Below are 18,515 nucleotides of genomic sequence, written 5' to 3' on the forward strand. Positions count from 1 at the left end.
GAGCATGATGCATAACGCTCCTCAAAGCCCAGCGCAGTTGAAGCTTCTGTTTGTAATCACAGCAGCTCTCTCCTCGGCTGCTCAGACAACAAAACAATCCCGGACACTTCATCTATTATGAAACACCAGGAAGGCCGCAACTTCAATAAAAATGCAGCGAGTACTTGTGGTATGCTGGCTTACATGACACATGCAGAGGCGAGTTAGTGTAGGTAGGCATCCCACTGTTATTGACTGGGCCACGATGTTGGTAAGCAAACATGCAAATTTCTTACATGTAGCATTCAAATTGGAAGTTTTTGGTAGGAAATTTTGCCTAAGGTTCTCTGTTCTAGTTGTTGATCTTTGAGACTTTGGCCATAGCAGCTGCTTTCAGGATGTCCATTGGTTTTACAGTCTTACAGCTTTGTACCGCCATGAACTAAGAAATGCTATAAAAACATATTTTCTCTACAGGGTAACATGTGACCAAAACAAAGGATGTATCTGGCATAAAAATAAAGCAATTTGAGTCATTTGTGGAAGATAAAAATAGGATACTTTATGTAAAGAATAATATAAGTAGGTAAATTGCAATGTATTTTGGAATCCAGAACAAAAGGTTCAACCCTCTAACATCAAAGCTTGCTTTCTACCGTAAATCTTCAAGCGTTGATGTAATCAACGTAATTCTGCAGCGGAGAAAAGCAGACTTTGAGCTGATATGCAACACTTTATAGTAGCGATATGCTTAGTCAATGTAAATCAGCGAAATCTGTTGCTGAGAAAAGCGGCTTTGTGCCGTTATGCAACACTTCACGCTAGCAACGTGCAAAGCCAATGTACTAAAAAGCTAATTTTTTTTTTGCTTCAGAATCAGCTAATTCCCCTTGATTGTGCTAATGTCTTAAGAATTACAGCGCGTCAAAAACCGCTCTTTCCCTCTGGAATAGTCCAGTTTATCAGTGGATTTTGTTTAAACGGGGGAAGAAGACTCATAGTTCGTACACCCCTACCTTGTTTGCTTATGAAGACCTAAGTGGAAGGAATTAACATACTTGTAAATACTGCTGACTTGGAGGCACTTTTTCCTGCAAAAGATGAGGAAAAAAACCCACAAAGATGAAAACTGCAAGGCCAATTCATTCTTTGATAATCCCACAGCATTTAAAGCTTCTGCCTCTTAAATATTCTCCCAATATTTTTAGCTTTTTAATTGCTAATTGCACATCGCTCTTGTGCTTTTTACTCCCTTTAGGACACTTCCACATTTTTGTTCATCGTCAAGTGAAACAGGATTCTTGCTCTCAAGCGTACCGGGGTTCGCTTCATTGATCTGCGCCATAGTTCAGTTGAGCTTTCACACTATCCGAGCAAACGAACTCTGGTGTGAATCAAAGCTGACAGTTTGAGAGCATCCTAAGTAGTGCAGTAATGTAGACTCAAGCCTTCTGTAGGGGTGAACCCATGCGGGTGCTGTGGGTTTTTGGGTTGTCCAGACTGCATCTCCCAACGTTCACGTGCCAGTACGCTGACCTTATTTTCTTCGATAATATTCACTGGTGACCATGGATTGCATGAAATCCTCTTCACCTTTATTCACGTCAGTGTAAGGGTGGGGTCATTTGGACCCCACAAGATAGCACAAGGGTTAAGGTGAACGCAGGTGTGTCTTGCAGTTTTTTTTTGAGGCTTGCGTGGCCACCTTAAAGGGACATCATGAAATGGAATGTACTGCTGTTGTGTGTGTGGTAAGTGTATCATGAAGTATTTGTGAGTGTAATGTAAGTTACACGCAGTTATGTGCCCTTACGACACACTAGTTGTTTGTAAGGGCACGGACTGTTTCCTTGGTGACCGCATGCAAATGCTGCAGGCATGGGGAAATGTTCATAGAAAAAATTTGCATGAACATTTTCACCCTGTACGAGCTGTCTTTGCTATTTGTATCAGCTATGATCTTAAAACATGTTTGCGGGCCATCCCTGTGCAAAGTTTTTCCATTTATCACCTTCAGACAGCTCGTATCCACCCGTAAGGGCAGTTGTGACCAAGGCATCAGTTGCAGGCCATTGTGATTAGTCAACGGCGATACTTTGAAATGATCCGATCATCTCACCTAAAGGCCATGTCACACAGCCACTATGTACATTTTGGACTTTTCTACTATTGTGATACATGCGTGATAATTCAATAAGTGTTTGCTTCGTTCATCAATCGTCAACGTGCGCTGATGTCCATCGATGGTGTCAGCTGACGGGTCTTTCCTTGAATTTGGTTTGGTGGAGAAATACGCAGTTTGTGCGTATTTACTGTAGTTTATATGCAACTATTACGTAAATCTTATGCAATTGTGCATGATTTCTGCAAAAAGCAATTTTGTGACCGTTCCACGTATGTATAACAGACTTTTCACGCATGCACCACCAATGTATAACTTTTATATCACATGTCCAACGCACATATCACGTTCAAATTATAAAATCGATGCACAAATCGCTAACGAATTGCATATTAACATTGCAATAATCACCCACGGTTCATGTTCTACACTCTGAGTGATTCATTTGTAAATTTTTGGTTTTAACGTGGTTCATTCGTGATACATCTGTGAAATGTTCTCGTGTAGACCACAACTTTTCTCACTTTTTCCATGTATATTCACGTATGACGAATTTCATCCGTGCAAAATGTGCGTAGTGGCTATGTGACACAGCCTTAAGGCCCTTAGTCAACATGTTGTGAAGGAACAGTTAAGATCACTGGTACAAGCGACCAAAATCTGAATCCTGTACCAGGTTTCACCCTAAAAGTTTGGTACAGTCCTTTGGCCATCAATGAGAAATCCCACAAATCTACTCTTTGACACACAGAGGTTGAGGTGGTTTGGCTATTTGGCAAAAATCTCACCCTGGGAACACTTTTGTTTACCCCGGAGAAGCAGAAGAAGGTCAGAGAGAGGTGTTTGCTGTTGCCTCATTGCCCCAAATGCCTCATAAGAAGCAGGAAGAGATGTTTACCCGTCAAGTTAAAAGTATTATAACTGCAATGTTTAAAATGTTTTCCTGCAGAAGTTTTTTTAATTATTATTAACAAAGGGAGTGAACTCATACATGTTTTTGCTGTTTTTGATTTTAGTTTAATTTGTCTAATTTATTAGCAGGACTTCCAGTTTTAAAATGTATCAAAAGAACACTTTGAACCTCAATTACAGCTTCCTAGTTTTCTAAAGAAGAAGGAAAAAATATGTTCAAGGACTAGTAGATGTCTTTAACATCTAAGGCCAAATTTATGAATCTTACAAATAAACTATTGTGTTTAAACGTTAAGAAGGCTCAAGTCTCCTAACCTTTTAAAAGCCCCTCCTACTTTCAAACGCTGCATTAACAGCTTTTTTATTTCATTTGGTACCACAGATCACAGGAAATGTTTTCAATGCCAAGCAGCAAAAGCCTTTTGACTCAGATCAAAGCCGGTTATTTACTTCAAAATACATAAAAGCCAGTTTTTGGTTGTTGGTTTTTTTTGCTCCTTTTAGATCTTTCAAAGATTGGTGAATAAAGCTAATACAAGACAGAATTTCACAATATTTTAATTTAACACTATTTTTAATGAATGTCAGTCATCAGATACACTTTCTTTTCATAAATTAAGCCCAATTTTAACATTTTGTTTATTCGATTCTAATCAGCTCTCTCATGGCAGTTGACTGAGCTTTCTCTATGGGCGCCCCTCAACAGTTCCCAAGCCTCAGGAGATTCTCCTGACATAATTAGATCAGAAGTTTTGATAAGTCGCTGCAATTTATTTCAATTAGGATTGGGTAATACCAGCGTGAGCAGCAGGCAGAAAGGCCATGAGTGGGTGACAACAGAGGGGAGCAGCTGACTCGCAAAATACGGTTCTTTTTTATGTCAAAGCAATACAATCTAAATAATAGCTATATCTAAACAACACATTTTAAAAATTTCATTTGGTTTGTTAAGTCAGAAGCGACACGACTATCAATTACTAGAATTTAGCGCAGAAAAAAATAAATAAAAAAATAAAAAATAAAAGAGAGATGTGATTATTACAATTTCAAAGACAAATCAAATAAGTTCATACTGGTAAAGTAAGGAAACATCACATAAAATACTGCAGGGAAAATTAGAGTTAACATAATCAGTTCCAGCCGTTTGCTCTTCAGTTGAGGGCTGTAATGTGTCACTGATATGATTACCGACTCACATCCATTGCTCTGTTCTCATTGTTTGCTGACATGGAGGATTACAAATGCATTATAATACTGGAGGGTCCTGCAGGAAAAGCTATGGTGGAACCTCACTTTTTAAAAAGTCATATTTATTACTTTATCCTAAAAGCTAGTGATTTAGTAACTAAATTACTGGATAGTAAAAGTAAGTACTTACCAGAAACAAAACAAAAAAACATTTGCCTCAATGTAAAAAAACTAAATTATTCAGTGTGTCAAAAATTTTATTTTTCTGATAATTTATTTTTCATTAGGCAATAGAAGCAAGTAAAATACACCATATTTTACACCCAATATGGTGTACCTGGATTATCAAAAACATCATTCATAAGTGCATTGAGCGAGACAAGAGTCAAAGATGAGTCTGTATTATGTGCGTTCACACTACCCCAGGAACTTGTTTGTTTGTAACACGCTACTGCTTTTATGATAAAGGGCAACATCAGAACTTTTTAATTTATGGAGTTGCTCATGAAGTGTGTTTGTGAAAATGCCAAGTTGCTTCTTGTTTCCAATAAATACAGCATAGCAGTGGATGCAGTTTATGTTTCCCAATTAGAGACATAGCTGTGGGAATGTTAGTCAATGCTGCTTCACAGAGGACGGCTTTGCTTATACATCATGTTACGAGGCTGAATTTACCACAGAGCTGCTTTTAAAGTCAATGGCCAGGAGTCTGCTGAAAAAATAGAAATGAAAAAATGTTGAGGAACAAATGACAGACGCAGTCTTTCTCTTTGCAAATACCCTCCCAAATGATTGGTCAATAAAGGGAGAGCTTGGGAATTACGGGATGGGCAACTCCAGGCCTCGAGGGCCGCACTACTGTATGTTTGTCCAACATATCCTGCTCTGGCATGTTCTAATTGGCTGGACACACCTGAACTAGGTAATCAGTCATTAATGCGGCTGTGATATCTGGAAATCACGCAGACACACCGGCCCTCGAGGCCTGGAGTTGCCCATCCCTGGAAACTGAATTACAAAAATAAAAGCTTTTTTTTTTAACCCCCAATTTGAATTAAATAAACCTATAGAAAAATTATGCGTCATCTTTAATAAGAAAAATAATTAGTTGGAGTCTGAAGGTGAAGATATGATTAGTGACTTTTTACTTGAGCAAAACATCCACCTTTGTTGTTGAGCTGCAGAAAAAGGACACATTAGTCTTAGCTCTTGTTGTTGCTAAGCAACAATTGAAAAATCAGTTGTGGGCATATCATCTTTTTTTCTTCTTCCCCTGAAATCTAAAATATTTTTATCTTCAAAGCACCACGCATTATTGAAACTGCAGATCAGCTTGTCATTTTCTTTGGGAACATAAGATAAAGAAGTCAGATTTTGGGAGAAAGACATTAATTTCCAATGACATAATTTAACTGGGGAACTCTCAAATGTAAAAAAAATAAATAAAGTACTCAAGAGTAGCCTGTGGCATCACTGAAATTGTAGCAATCCTCTGTAATCTGATGTCAAAGGAGCACAAAACCGCATCACCTCAAGTACTCGTATGACAGGTGATGAAAAGAAGCTAGAACATAGTCGAAGATTTTAAACAAACAGATCCATTTGTGGCTGAATCAGTTCAGGAATCCAAAAGTATTCTTTAGCCGTGGTTGTTGTTGAATTGTGCCACATACTATACTTTTTAATTGGGACATTTTTGTAATAATTTCCATCCTTTTTACCCATTTTGAGGTCACTGGGTTGCTTAAGGCTATCCCAGCTACTGGTGGGCGAAAGTGGGGTTCACCCTGGACAGGTTGCCAGTCTGTTGCAGGGCCATAAAATCACATGAGTGCAGTTTAGAATGACCAATTGACCTATGAAGCATGTGTTTGGACTGTGGGGAGAAACCAGAGGAAACCCACACATTCACAGGGAGAACATGGAAAGTCCTCACAGAAAGGTTTAAAGTTGGGATTGAAACCAGGGCCCTCTGGTTTGGAAGGCGAGAATGCCAACCTCTACACTAAATCCTAAAAATTGAACAATATAGCAGAGTATTCTTTGATAATTGGTTTTGTCTTGTCCTAAAGTCCCAGTCCCAAAGACATGATTTGATCTACTGTCAAACCCAGTGGTCTGTTATTTTCATCATGAGCCTCACAGGAACTAAAAAATTAGAAAACGAAAACATTTTAACAAAAAATTGTTTTTTTTAAATACAATCTTTTTAAAACCGCATTTTTTCATCTGCTTCTGATTCACATTGATTTGAATAAAGAAATACTTAATACATGCAATTTTGAGTTTATTTTTCTTTATATATGTCCTGCATCATCAGACAAATGCCACAAGAAATTGTTAAAAACCCTGTTTTCGTAGGAATGTGTCTTTAAATTCCTCTCTGTCTTTTGTCTATACAACATTGTGCGCATTTATGTGGCTAATGCTTTGGTCACATATCCCAAAATGTCCCCGCCCCAGTGACCTAAATCCAAGTTTTTCAGCAAATTGGCCATGCAGCCTCCTTTGTAATAGGGAGGCGCATTTTCACATGCTGTGTGGAGGACTTGGAGGACTTAAGAAAAAGTTAAAATTTTTAGCAACAGAATTATTTTTCTCTATAAGGAGACATCAGTCAGCGGTCGCCCGGTCACATTTCGAGGTCAGTCCAGTGACGAGCAGAATGGCCCGCTCTCAAACAGACATCGTCCAATCAGAGCTGCTCGGCCACCGCCCTGTCTCAATTGTCAAGAAATCGGGCGGCGCCATAAAATCTTGAAGATTCAGCCGATATGCAGTTGTTTTTGTGAATGTAGCATGAAACAAACTACCGTCTCAGCTCTGTGTAATCCCCTTTTTTAGTCTTTATTGTATTTGTGTACGTCCTGGAGACACGTCATTTCATTTCACTGTGTGGTTGAAAGGACAATAAAGCCCCTCAAGTGTGGAATGAAGCTCGTAGATGCAGGGCTTCAATAAGGCAGACGATTGCACTCTAGATCATTCAAGATTAATTAAAGAAGCGCTGCACACATTGTCGACTGCTGGACTGGTTTTTCAGGCATCGTGTCTCCAAAGTGGTTCATTGATGCATCATTACTGTCGTTTCATAGCGTGCTTTCCGGCCCTGTCCTTGCTTGAACTCGTCGAGCAACCGCTGAAAATAAAGCCCATGCATAATTGAGTCCTCTGAACCAAAATAACACCACCACGTCAGCGCAAAAAAGAAATACACAAATGTTCTCCGAGGTACGACGAAAGCAATCGCAGAGTGTGAACAATGGGAGATGTCGACTTCCCAAGTGGTTACCCTGGCCAGGACTCAGGCTGAATTGTGTGAGCGACTATTTAGTTCCAGGGCAGGGCACTTTAAGGACGCAGAACTATTTTAAAATAAATCCAACATTTAAAATAATTATTGGATTGATATTTCCTGTTATTTGATGAGCAGAACCCTTGAAGGCTGATGATCTGGATCCAGTTGTTAGTTTTCTCTAGCTTTGAAAATCCCTTTGAGCGAATCTCTCCTCAACTGAAGGCCATGATGTCATACAGCCACGTGTACATTTTGCACTTATTGTCAGGTACAAGGGTTGATGAAGGACCCAAAATGCAGGGACGGGCTGGCACAAGGTTCCAAGGCAAAGGGGTTTATTTCCAAACAAAAAGCCCCACTGAGCAGGGAAACCAAACAAAAACATTGGGGTAACCAGGCAGGCAGACATGGGAGAAGACAGTCAGGGATAGACCAGCACAGAGGAAGGCAGAGACAAGACTTAAATACAAACAGGACTAACAAGACACAGGTGAAAACAATCAGGAGAGATTGGGACCAGGGAAGTAAAACTCAAAACCAAAGACAAGTAGGAAACCTTCAAAATAAAACAGGAAACAGAACTCAAACTTGACAGAAACAAAATGGAAGCCACAAACTACGGCAAAGAAACTCAAACCATGACACCTATTGCACAGATGAAAAGGGGACATATGTGAATAGTCTTTGGGTGAAATTTTCACAGATGCATCACCACTGAACCACGTTAAAACCACGGAAGAAGTACAAATGAACCACACAGAGAACACATAAATCAACATAAAAGCCACTTCAGGCCCAAAATGTCTGTGCCAATTAATGTGAAATGTGCGCCGTATATGTAATATAAAAAGTTATACATCAGTGATGGATGCGTGAAAATTCACAAATTTGTAAATTGGTCTCAACAAAACTCACGCACAATTGCGTAATGGAGTAGGAACTGCGTTAATTTGCATAGTTCTCAACCGATCAAAAATTCTGAGTGGCTCAAAACAGAATTCCCCTAAAAACCCGACAGCCAAAACTCTCAATGGACATGCGCACACATCGGTGAATGACGAACGCAAGAAACAATGATCAATTACGTATTTCACGCATTTATCAAGAAAGACCAAAATTTCATACATGTAAAATGTGCAAAATGTCCGTAGTGGCTATGAGACACAGTGGGCAGCAGCACCTGCGTGCCATACAGCGATGCTTGCGGCTTTAATTAATTTCAATGTTAGACTTCTGTTCGTTGGTTGTTTGATGAATATACTGTATATTTGCAATCTTTACATTTTAACTTTATTTAAAAGGTTGCACAGCCACCAGGAACTGCTTTATTGTGAAATATTTAAGCTGTGTCATGTCGTTTTTTGTTGGCATGGTTGGAAGGAAATTCGGTCCATTTTTCTGCAAGATTTTTTAAATAAAAAACACAAGTGTAGGCTTTGACTGAGAGTTTGTGAGATCCTTGATCCTTAGCATTTTTTTTTCATCCGCTGCTGCACTTTCAGCCGTCAATCCGTTGCATAACCCATTTCCGACAGATTCACATGTTTGCCACACTCAAGACTGCCAGGTGTGCAGCACTTATGGCTGCACATCAAACACAAATCATCACCTTCGGGCCATCGTGCTTGACATGAAATCAGAAGTAACAACCTTTCGAACAAAGGTTCTTAGAAAAATCATATTTATCACATGTTGAAAAGCAAATTTTCCATCCTGTTTGTAGGTTGGGGGCAGGGAGGGTAGGAAAAACCCATTTTTGAAAAGGTAATTTAGCCATAAAGACATAAAGACAGGTGACACTGATTTGAAAAGCTGGGAAAGACGCAGCTCCACGCAAACCTACTTCAATAGCATCAAAAGTAGTTTTGGTTTATCTCTTTTGCTGGGGATACATTTCATTATAGTTACCCAAAAGGATTTCACATTACCTAAACAACTTGTTTTCTATATTATCCTCACCTGAATCATTTTCTGTTTTTGCAGTTTTGTTTCTTGTCCATAAAAACACCAAATTAAGACTAATCAGGTTAGAATTATGTATAAACATATATTTCAGAAAAATAGTCAGAAAAGATTCAATGGTCTTACAGCAAAATGTGCATGAAATAAGTCCATAGTTCTTAGGGGTTAGGCTCTGTGCTGATGACGTCTTGCGTGTTTGAGATGAACCTGTATGATACATGTATAGGCTTTAGAGCCTAGACGCTTATGGTGATTAGAAGCCTCCAGGTGGAGATGGCAGTGGAGGAGAGACGGCGAAGCCACTAAAATGCAGAGATAGACAACCATTAATTAATTAAAAGGCAACATTATGATTGGCTGCAAAGAAGGTGGGACTTCTTTACGACTTTATTGTCATATATTCGTTTATTTATTTTTTCTTTTGAGGTGCCTCTAATACTTAGTCGTGAAATTCAGCCTTTGAGAAATCATTTTCGCTAAAAGTTTGTGTGCAAATAGGAGGTCTATAAATCGCTTCCCAACAGCATTCAAAAAATAGATTTTGCAGCCCATTTCCAGGTAACCAAAACAAAGACCTTTACTTTGCCTTTTCCATCAAGCTGTGCCTTCACGCAGACTTTAAAGCAATCCTTCAAAGCTGTGTGATCCGGACTCCATCCCCTTGAGAGTGAGCAGGAAGCTGTTCGATTGCCGAGCGAGCTCCATCCATTCCCACCCTGACCACAGACACGCAGGTTACAGTATCCCTGTCAGCCTTATCTCCTAGAGCACCAGCTTGCCTTCAAACCCACGGCTCGGGCCCAGCCTCTGCTCAAGATAAAGCCTGAAATAAACCACTCTCCCTGACAGCAAGGCAGCGTTAGATAAGACTCTTGTGTCCACAGCGTTTGCAGTCGTACTGAAGGCAGGCGAGAAGAGGCAAAACACAACCCTGCTAATACTGTTTTTCACCATCTTTGCTATCAGTGTTGGTTCTTTGACCCGGTTATTCAACACACACACTAAAAAGAGATGGAACTGTGAAAACGCATAAATCAATTTTCCCGCCTGCATTCTTATGGCTAAGCTAAAGGATTTAGCCTATTAGCCTATTTAGCTGAAATGCCAGAAGGAAAAAAAAGGGGACCAATCTGCACCATGTGCACATCTGTGAGCGAACGTAACTGTGCATATCCGTGAATGCTTATGCATGGCCTCCCACAGCATTATATTTGGCCTCTGCCAGAATGCAAACTGCAGAAGTGCACCCAAACAGGTTTTGCCCTACTGGCATTCAAAAAATAAATAAATAAATACACCAATCAATAGCTGTGTGTGTCTTTCTAAATTAGATGATGTAGACAAGAAGCAGCAGAGTCATCCTAAAGTATCCCCCTTGCATGGTTGATTCTTTTTCTATTACACAATGGCTTGTAGTAATTGAATTGGCTTGTACACGCTACAGGCTTGCCCTATATGTTTTATTTTTTTTAAATATTCAGACTTGTTACTGTAGCTTTACACTGGAGACAGTAATCATGTAAAGTTATATATCTGTCATCTTACAAAAACATTTAGGATGTTTTGAATTTTGTAGGTGGGATGAACATTTCTATATAGTTAATAAAACAGAAAGATACATTTTCGTTGATGACTTGGGAAAGAAAACAGAAAAATTACTTTTGCCATTAGGACAAGAAAGTAAGGCTTAAAAAATGAACTTTATTAAGTTGAAACAATTAAGTTCAATGGATTTAAAATTGATAAACAAAAAAAACAAACAAACAAATACTTATAGGTAAAAAAAAGCAAAAAAACTGTCAATTCGTAAAACCAAACGTTACAAACCTAAAAACAACAAAACTCAGCAAACTTGAAGAAAGTTTAATAAAACCAGTTTCGCCAACCCAAGTTCCAATGACCCGTCCGGGTGCATGTGGGCTTCTCATCTTCCCAGGTCTGGATGATGGAAGTTGATGCTAATTAGTCAGAAATCGCGCACAAGCCTGATCCAGTCTACGAGCTGATTGGAATAATTTCTGACCACCTTGGCTGGCTTTCATGGCACATTTGTAACGTCCTGTGCAGAAGAGAGAGATTTTCTCTCCAGTGAAAATGGTTTTGTTCGCATATATTTCTGCAGCTTCCCATCAGCAAAGAGACACTGAAATCGGATTTAATCTAGCAGATACATAGCTTAACCCTTATGTTGTGTACGGGTCAAAATTAACCCATTTTCACCCTTGTAAATGGGTCAATTTTGACCCCAACACAATATAAGCGTTATACCAGAATACGTGTACTATGTGTTGTTTTTACATTTGTCCAAAGAAAAAAAAGGTAAATTAAAAATATATGTGATATTTTGAAGCTGTATACTACAGAGCACATCTGATGTCATGGTACAAAAGATAAATAGATTGTAACCACACATATATAAAAAATGCCCCTCTCACCCTTCCGCGGGTGGTTTCTCCTCCAAGGTCGGGTCCTCTAGCAGAAGCCTGGGAGCTTGAGCAGTTCCTAGAACTGCGCTCTTCTGGACTGAGAGGACTGAGGTCTTTCCAGGGATCTGCTGTAGCCACTCCTCCAGTTTGGGGGTTACTGCCCCAAGTGCTCCAATTACCACTGGCACCACTATCACCTTCACTTTCCATGCTTTCTCCAGTTCTTCTCTGAGTGCCTGGTATTTCTCCAGTTTGTCATGTTCCTTCTTCCTCATGTTCCCATCGCTTGGCACTGCCCCATCCACCACAACGGTTTTCCTCTGTTCTTTATCCACCACTACAATGTCTGGTTGGTTCGCCATTACCATCCTATCAGTCTGGATCTGGAAGTCCCACAGGATCTTTGCCCTCTCATTCTCTACCACCTTCGGAGGTGTTTCCCATTTTGACCTTGGGGTTTCCAGTTCATATTCTGCACACATGTTGCTCTATATTATAGCAGCCACTTGACTGTGGCGCTCCATGTATGCTTTACCTGCCAGCATCTTACACCCTGCAGTTATGTGCTGGATTTTTTCAGGTGCCTCTTTGCACAGCCTACACCTTGGGTCTTGTCTGGTGAGATAGATCTGAGTCTCTATGGCTCTGGTGCTCAGGGCTTGTTCCTGAGCTGCCAGGATGAGTGCTTCAGTGCTGTCCTGTAGGCCAGCCCTTTCTAGCCATTGGTAGGACTTCTTGATATCAGCTACTTCAGTTATGGTCCGGTGGTACAGCCCATGCAGTGGTTTGTCCTCCCATGAGGATCTGTCCTCCAGCACTGCATTCTCTTCTCTCCATTGCCTGAGATATTCACTGAGCACACTGTCAGTTGGGGCCTTGAGCTTGATGTACTCATGCATCTTGGATGTTTCATCCAGGATAGTGGCTTCTACGCTCTCTAGTCCTCGGCCTCCTTCCTTGCGGCTAGCATACAGTCTCAGGGTGCTGGATTTGGGATGGAACCCTCCATGCATGGTGAGGAGCTTTCATGTCTTAACATCCGTGGTCTGTATCTCTTCCTTTGGCCATCTTATTATTCCTGCAGGGTATCTGATAACTGGCAGTGGGTAGCTGTTTATTGCCCGGGTCTCATTCTTGCCACTTGAGCTGGCTTTTCAGGACTTGCCTTACCCTTTGGAGGTTGTCACCGGCTAGCCTTTCTCTTAGCAGCTGGTTCATTTGTGCTGCCAGGCGCTTGTGGAGTGCGGTAAGCTTCTTTAGCCAGTAGGCATGTATCATGTCAGAGCCCGGTGCTGTCCAGTTCTTCATACCTGAGACTCTTTATTGGATGTCTCCCACTGTTATGATTTCTGGATTCTGTTCAGGGAGGTTCCTATGTTCCTTACTCAAAGAGATAAGCCAATGGGCTTTGCTGTTATGTCTCTTTCCCCCAAATATTTTTCCAGTACTGTTCAGTTTCTAGCCTTGGTTGGTCTGATCGGTTGTTTTGACCCTGCCACTGAGCATACACTTTTGCAGGCTGAGTTGTGAAAAGCCTGTTTATTCGTCTGGCTTCATGGTCTCGTGTACCTTTTAAGGCGATTGCTCAATGCTAGGAGCCTTTGTTTGGCAGTTTCCATTGCTTCAGGTATGGGCATCTGGCTGTATTTCTTAGGTACTTGCTTTCTCATTGTACCTCTTTGAGCCTCTGTCAGCTTACTCACATCCCTCCGAGTTGCCTTAATTTTGGCCTTTAACCGTTACTTCCGTGGTGGGTATTGTTTTCTCCCATGGTTGCTCTGATATTCAAGCATCTGAAAGATCACTCTTGTTGAGGTGTAAACAGGTTCATTGGTTTCTGTGATTGGTGTCGGGGTTGCCTAGTGTTCATTCTAGTCATGATTTTCTTTCAGGTAAGTTGCTGCCTCGCAGCAGCGTATCTGTGTTTGTTGGAGCTGTGTACCCAAGCTCAGGGTAGAAGTGTGGTATAGCCATATATATATATATATATATATATATATATATATATATATATATACACACACACATACATACACACACATCCAACTTATCCAATTTAAATTAATTAATTTAATTGGTCGCAAGTAATTGAGTTAAATTTATTCAACCTAATTTCTTGTCTATCCAACTCAATAATTGTTTATACAACTCAAACTTACATATTTATTTAACTAAATGTCATTAAGTTAAATGTCATTCATGTCATTTTACTCCAATTTTTTCCATCTTAATTTATTGTATTTTTTGAACTTTCATACGTATAAATTTGAGGCCGCAGATATTTTCATTTTTATAACATGAAAATGAATGATGCTGTTACGTGCCGAGTCTTTCGGGGGTGGATGAGCTTTCTTCTTGCTTTGGATTATTAGCTATGTTAATTGAACGCGGTTGTATCTGGGAGGCGATCGGCCCATCTCCTTTCTTCTAGGTTGGACGTCATTGCCTCGTCGTCCTGGTTGGCCTGTCACTCCATCTACAGCGTCGGCCCCGCCCCTCTGCGCTGGAGGCACGGACACATAAGCTGACGTGGCCCAAGCACCAGGGCGGCTGACTCTTCAGCTCGCCATTTGTGTTCTGTGCACTTATTTGTGTTTCGTTTTGGTTCTTGGCACATTAGAATGATTTCTACTTATCCTCGCCATGTTTAAATGCTTCTTTTACGGGCATATGTTCTTTGATTATTGTTAACAGTGTCTACATCACGTTATGATCCCATGTGGGAGGATGCGTGACATGCATGTAGTTATCATGACTAACTTCAAACTTCTAACAGTAGCACCAAAGTTACACCTACTTAATGGAGTTAATTTGAATTAAAGTAAAATAACTGATAACTACGTGTTATTTTTAAGTTGACTGAACTCATAAAAAAGATTTATCTTAACTGAAGCAAATGATTAAATTACATCAATGTAAAAAAGTTTACCTTTACAACATCAATATGTAGTCTTATCACCCTCTCACGGTGGAAAAAGTATTATCTGAGCTTCTTCATCCACTAAATCATCTTCAAATTGACACGTCATGCTCCTTCACATTTCTGAAAACTAACTAACCTCAACTTAATCTGCTCCAGACCAGGTTATGTTCAGAGCATGAGTTGCTATGGGAACTAAGCATACCCTGAAACATACCTCTGTTTTTGGAACCAAAAGCTTAGGTTATCCGCTTCCTTAGCCATAAACTTCCCGTGGTAACTCACATAACTTTCTTTTTTTAATACCCCACAGGACTAAACTTAACTAAAAACATGATCAAGTCACCTTTTACTGACTGAGGAAAGGATCAAACGGGGGTCAGGTGCAGGAGTTAACGAGGACCAGGTGCAAGCAATTAACTGAAAGAACACAATCAGAGCTTCAAAGGCACAAAAATACAAATGACAAAAGCAGAGCAATTTAAACAACTGCAACTAACGACTTCTGAAGCCAAACAAATCCCGACATTGAGCTGGACGCCACACCTGTGATTCCATTCAAGGCACCCACAGAGAAAATGCAACAAAAAAGGAGAATTGGACTCTATCTTTTTCAGCAAGCACCATGCTTTAAAAAATATGATGTCCCACCGGAGTGTGTTAAACAATGGGTCTTTAGGAAAATCCTCTACGCCCTTCACAGGCCGACCAGAACATATCAGGGGAAATGTACAACAAAGGCAACCTCAATTTTCTCAGCCACTGAAAGAAAAAAATAAGTTATAAAGATGCTTATGCAATGAAATGTTATATAATGCAATTGCCTTATGTAATAACTCTTTATACTGATTTTGTTTGTTTGTAGTGTTTTACCATTGAGTTGGGCATTTTTTTGTAAAATTAAGGTATAAAAGATTTTTTTTTTTTAAATATGGTTAAAACTGTAGCTTTTTACACAAAATCTGTTTCTTTTAGTTTCACTAAGAATATATCCAAAAATATGCCATGAAAATAATCAGAGCTTCTGTGCTCTGTCAATGAGGGTTTTTCCCCGGCGTCTTTCTGCGACAAAAACATCCACTGGTGAGTGTGGCCATAATTCCATGTGACATGGGCAGTCGAGGGGAAGGGATCTGTGAGCTCAGAGAGGAAAAAGAGGCAGAGGATGGCAGCTCGAAGAGAGGGAAAAGAGTGAGAGAAGGACCAAAAAAGAAAGAATTCCCATCTTCCTCTTGCCTCGCTGTAAGACTTTTGTGTCACTTCGAGCTAATGCTGGCATTTGTCTTGTTCTTAAGAAGTTCCCCCTCAGGAAGGTGGACAGGGGAAGCCTCTATCAAGTCAATTGCAGCTGTGGTTTCCCCTTTATTTTGGTTTACATTTGAAATCCATCTACTTTGCTCAGCGGCGAGTCACTTCTTCCTATAATAAGCAGACACATGGCCAAATGGATGAAAGGTGGGGAACGCCGGAGCGCCTGTGCAGCTGTGTGGGAGCTATCGCCACTCGGTATGTGACTGATTTTGCTCAACAAAGAATAATTTCAGATGGTCAGAGGATATGTCACTGTGTAACACTTTTACACCAATCTTGACATTCTTGCTATTGCCCTAAAGCTCAGTTCACACCACCCTTGGCAACACGTGTCCACTTCCAATGTAACAGTGCTTAAACGTACGCTCAAAACTCTCCTATTAATTTTTTACGCACATTTTTTAAAGGGGCCTACATCATGCTTTCCTGAAGCCCTATAGAGTAAAGGATATCCATAGACAACTTTTAGTGAATTATGAGTTTTCGCAAGTAATTCGATGACTTGATTAGAGGCACAGGTTTTCATGACGTCAACCGAGAGCCGGCCACAGCAGCGTGTCTGTGTTTAGTCCACTCCTGGAGGGGGGTTTCCTCACTTTCAAACGTCACAATGTGAGGACCCACTCGTTTTCTTTGATTGGGAGCGGCTAGAGGTCAGGGGTCCTCAAGGCCTGGATTTGGGGACCACTGATATAGGCCCTTTAAGACGTTCTCGGTTCTCGTACGCTCAACGTAAAAAATATGCGTCCATTAAACGCACATTGAAAGTTAAAGCAGTTGAATTTCGACCAATGAGGAACTTGGATTAGGTAGTGATGTATAGACGGCGTCCTTTTTAGTTCACGGAAGTGCCAACTGAATGAAAATGAATCATGGAATTCTACGACATCAAGTCTTTCCCATAATGGATTAGAGTTGTGAAAGAAACACGCTGCGTCACATGCCTGGTGTTCTGTAGCGTCATTCCTCAACCGTTAATGCAATTAACACAATTCCAATGGATTCTGAAGCAGAGACAGCTTCATGCTGTTATGCAATACTTTACGTTAGTAATATGTCACACATTATGTTGATCAAGTAAACAGTGGAAGAGTTATAGTATGTCAAAGAGCGTCTTTTTTTTAAGCATCACTGGCGACATCTCAAATGTCAAAGGATTTTTTTGGTAAAATTCTTTCATTTTAAGTTATCAAAGATTCTAAACGCAATGTATCTGTATAAAACACATTTGCACCTTATTCGACATTGTACATGTAAAAAAAAAAAATCAGATTCCAATCACTTCTGTTGTTTCTCTAATGTACCTGTTGTCTTCCAGGGTTGCACAATTGATTTATCCGTTTTGTTGCTGTCTCACTTCCAGCCTTTTTCGCTCCGCAAGGGTCTTCTTGCTGCGATTTGCTACACCTAGGTTCATCTTTTGTTTATGCCTCCAACTCTCCGTGTCCCCACCACCCTCACTTTCTCTTCAGTGTTGGCATCATCAACACAGGGAATCTGCCACCATCCATTCCAAGCAGCAGGTAATGGATTGAGCTCAGGACCTGATCTGGCTATGGATGAGCTAGCCTGAAGGTGTGTGAGTGGGTGTTCAAATAGATTTGGAGAAGCTCGCCTAGAATATCACACTGTTTTTTGTTTTTTTTCAGGTTGTTAGGTTTGTTGTCAGCGCCAAGCCTCTACCCAGCCTCATTTCTTCCTTCAAAGACAAAAACATCCCAGCAGGGTGCTAAGATCTCACTGTCAGGCTGGTTTAGGGACATTTTGATGTGATATTGGAGTCTTTAATCCCACCAGCGATGGAAAATGTGCAGCTCTGCATGGAAGAGCCACTGTCATTTGATAGGAGAAAAGGAAAATGAAAATGTTCCAATTACACTTTTTGCTGGCTTTAAGTCTGCCATGTTGCACAACTAAAAGACTTTTTGGCCAAAAAAAAATTGTTTTATTTTAATGTTTTATTTGTCTTATTTTTCTTTTATATCTGGCTTATTGAAATTCTAAATCGGAATTGCTTCCCTCTGGCTTCTCCGTTTCCCTCCATTTATCCCTCTAAGTGGGGAGACATGGAAAAAATATTGTCTTCAAATTCGGTCTTTACTACCGTTCAATGATATTATCAATAGTCGCCGGTCATCCACTTTACCGCGTAGCTGCCAGCACTCAGAAAATACGTAACATCAGTTTTCTAGCTTTAAAAAGTCATGCGAAAACAAAAACTCAATGCATACATTGAAATGTAAAGTCAATGCCTCAGAGCACACCCGCGTCAATCAATCGTTTCTATCCACTGGCGGAGAGATAGCAAGCCCTAAGTCAAAACAATTTGACAGCCCTATGGCTTCAAATGCCCCTACAGCTGTAGCAATAGGGAGGAGCCAGAGGAGTAGGGAAGCA

General features: G+C 40.3%; 1 protein-coding gene and 1 long non-coding RNA gene across 4 annotated transcripts in view; one reads left to right on the plus strand and one right to left on the minus strand.

Annotated features, from left to right (window-relative positions):
* Positions 1 to 18,515, plus strand: part of gpr85 (G protein-coupled receptor 85) — a 167,620-nt gene that overhangs the window by 14,825 nt on the left and 134,280 nt on the right. The gene's annotated exons all lie outside the window — the stretch shown is intronic.
* Positions 7,818 to 10,309, minus strand: LOC144989308 (uncharacterized). Its single transcript, XR_013653446.1, has 2 exons — positions 10,043 to 10,309; positions 7,818 to 9,763 (listed from the first exon to the last, which is right to left on the minus strand). It is a non-coding gene; the product is annotated as an uncharacterized LOC144989308 (long non-coding RNA).

The sequence above is a fragment of the Oryzias latipes genome, chromosome 23 (assembly GCF_053564925.1).
Source record: "Oryzias latipes strain Hd-rR chromosome 23, Olatipes_Hd-rR_3.1".
Taxonomy (NCBI): Eukaryota; Metazoa; Chordata; class Actinopteri; order Beloniformes; family Adrianichthyidae; genus Oryzias; species Oryzias latipes.